Source organism: Lithobates pipiens, unplaced genomic scaffold (assembly GCF_037356315.1).
Source record: "Lithobates pipiens isolate NorthernLeopardFrog02 unplaced genomic scaffold, aLitPip1_a1.2 Scaffold_1, whole genome shotgun sequence".
In the NCBI taxonomy this organism is placed as follows: Eukaryota; Metazoa; Chordata; class Amphibia; order Anura; family Ranidae; genus Lithobates; species Lithobates pipiens.
Genome location: NW_027507685.1, coordinates 108,574,993 through 108,578,250, shown reverse-complemented (window position 1 = coordinate 108,578,250; position 3,258 = coordinate 108,574,993). Strand labels below are relative to the sequence as shown.

The 3,258-nt window shown below is 42.9% G+C and overlaps 1 long non-coding RNA gene across 1 annotated transcript; it reads left to right on the top strand.

The window, feature by feature from the left end:
- Positions 1-524: 524 nt before the first annotated feature.
- On the top strand, positions 525-1,671 carry LOC143988281 (uncharacterized). Its single transcript, XR_013276812.1, has 3 exons — positions 525-599; positions 1,190-1,371; positions 1,470-1,671. It is a non-coding gene; the product is annotated as an uncharacterized LOC143988281 (long non-coding RNA).
- Positions 1,672-3,258: the final 1,587 nt, after the last annotated feature.

The following is a 3,258-nucleotide window of genomic DNA, read 5'->3' as shown; positions in this document are numbered from 1 at the left end:
AGATATGTAGAAACTTTAGATGTATCATGTTCAATTCCAACAGTCCATAAAGCGTATAAGCTATAAAATAAATATGTTTATCAGGCATCTAAAGTAGTAAAGTAAAATCAATGAGTATAGGCATAAAGATATGTATAGCTAAGTAAAGCCTGGGTCAAGGATGGTAGGGACATGGAGATGGTGGAAAACATAGGATAGCAAGGGGATAATAGCAGGTGACAAGATAAGAAATGAGAAAGAGGAGAAAGATGGACTTGTGTGGAAGAATCCACAGTATCCAAAAAAGAAAAAGAAATGAGAATAAGTGCTCATAAAATAAACAGAAGCATGGCGTCTGCGATTTTGCAGACGTCGGCACAGCTGGACGCACTATATCATCTGATGGCATGGGGGTACGCTTGCATTTGCGTGCCTTCCTATGACAGAGGGTGCCCCCTGCACTCACATGTCAGTCATCCACACATGGTGTTGGGGGCGGAGCCTCCTGGGGTCTTCCGGGGCTTGGATTTAATTTCACTCTTCACCGAGGACACACACAGCTGTGGAGATTGCTTGCTGTGTCTCATTACTTTTATACTTAGGATATTCACCTTACTCAGGTACTTACTATATTCACCTTTTTGATACTTAATTTATTTAGGCACACTTGCATACTTTACACCTTGTTTATTTTATGAGCACTTATTCTCATTTCTTTTTCTTTTTTGGATACTGTGGATTCTTCCACACAAGTCCATCTTTCTCCTCTTTCTCTTTTCTTATATTGTCACCTGCTAGTATCCCCTTGCTATCCTATGTTTTTCACCATCTCCATGTCCCTACCATCCTTGACCCAGGCCTTAATTAGCTATACATATCTTTATGCCTATACTCATTGATTTTACTTTACTACTTTAGATGCCTGATAAACATATTTGTTTATAGCTTATACGCTTTATGGACTAATGAGGTTTCTAGGGATACATAACTACCCACACAATTGCAGTTCACCTCTTTCCCCTCTTTCCTTGCCTATTTTGTCACCTGGTAGTACCCCTCTGCTGTCCTATGTTTCTAACCATCTTCATGGCCCTACAACCTTTGGCCCAGGCCTTACATTCATTCATGCATGCATGCATATCTTTATCCCAATATTTATTGATTTTACTCTACTACTTTAGATGCCTGACAAACGTACTTATGTTCACAGCCTATACTTTTTATCGACCAACGAGGACTCTAGGGATACATCACTACACCTATGCCATGCCTGCTCTCCGTTTGGCCCTGGGTGGGGTCCCATTTGATTCTGCCCCCTCAGCTCCCTGGGGAGGCATCTGCTGCTGCCGCCGTCTTGAGGCCGCACACCTGGAGCCATGGCCAAGCTCAGTGGTAAGTATGGGGGGCCCACAACCCCTCCTACCCTGTGCCTTTATAACTAATACTGTGCTATATTGCCAAACATATATATATATTTTTGTTCATCCTAGGTACATTGTTACATACATCCACCCCTGAAGAGCGAGCTGGATCTCACAAAACTAGTCGGGTAGTATGATGCCCGTGTACTATGTACTACTACTACATTTATGTACCAATACTCCTTGTTTATGTATTTTTTTTAATTGACAACCGTTGGTGTTATTTATCCGTGTAAACAATTGTATTTGAATAAACCATATACTATATTTACTACTGTTATGTTTACTGGCGGAAACAGTACCCACTTCATTAAAGTCCCAGGGCGAATCCTTTGTTGTTCTTTATATGTTACAGGGATGGAAGTGTGTCACTGGGGACACCAGACCTTTTCCTTTTTCTCTATTTACTGTTATTTGGGGGGGGGGGGCTCAAAAAAGTTTTTGGAGGGGAACTTGGGTGTAACTTTGTTTTTTTGTATTTTTTAAAAAAAAATTTGGTACTGCAGTATCATACGATTTTTGTGCAGCTGGATTTTAACCACTTCCTAGTAAAGGAGGTACCGGCAGGTCCTCGGGGTGAAGCTGTTATCCTGGGGCCATGAATACAGCTGCAGTCATGACCCCGGTATTGTTCATTTTTTTCAGCCAGCGATGCTGAATTAAGTAAAAGCGACCTGACTGGACAAATAGCCGCTGGATCCCTTTTACATGTGGGGGAATGGGGGGGCCACCCCCCTTTGTCTTCCGGGGGTTTCCCTTCCCACCGGGGAGTACGAGACTGAAGCTGGCGGTTCCGTTGACCATAGAGATGATGGAGGACCGGAACATCCCCAATCATCTCTATGGTCTAAGAAACCAGAAGCAATGAGTATTTTCGGCTGATGTAATCCATTACCAGCCTGTGACAGCGTCTGATTAAATTGATATTTGTAACATTTATGATTATTTTATATAAAATGTTATCTCTGTTTTATCAGTTTATGGTCAGACTGCGTCTGATTGAAACTCCAGGTGGAACCGCCCACACTGCATTGGGAGGGAGGGGGTGGAGTCAGTGCTCAGACTTATTCAGATCTGAAGCGCCTGAGAGCTATTGAGCTATATAGTAAACCAGGGCCATCTTTAATATTGATAGGGCCCTGGGCAAAAAAAAATCTTGGGCCCCCTCCATGCAGTTTCGCTCTCCACCTGGTCTGAGACTCAAAATCAGTTTACTGAATGAGATCAGGTAGCGATTGCAATTGGTAGTCAGAGGTTACCGTGTATCATTACCACTCACTGATTAGTTGCTAGAGGTTACAGCACATGATTTCTGCTTGTTTGGTTGCTAGAGATTACTGTACATCAATACTGCTCACTGATTGGTTGCTAGAGGTTACAGCATATTATCTCCTCACTGCCTGCACATCATGGACTGGGGAGGTGAGGGGACCCATTAATAGACAGAAAACTCCTGGGGATCCTAGGACTCCTGGGATCAGTGACAGTGCTAGTGGGAGGGGTGGGTTTGATCAATGGCAACGCTGATTTCGTTTTTTTTACCAAAGAGATTCAGTACTGGCCACCAATGTAATAGGGGTTTACACTGACCACTAATTTAATAGAAGCATTCACACTAACCACCAATGTAAAGAGGGATTTACACTGACCACCAATGTAAGCGGGACATTCACACTGGCCACTAGTGTGAATGAAATGATTCTACACAAGTCCCAATGTAATGAGAAGATTTACACTGACCACCAATGTAACTGAGACATTTAGCCTGCGTTCACATTTGTGTGTTGGGAACGCATGCAATATCACTTTCCTGACACCACAGAAATGTGCTGCCCTTTAGCAGATACACAGCAGTGCC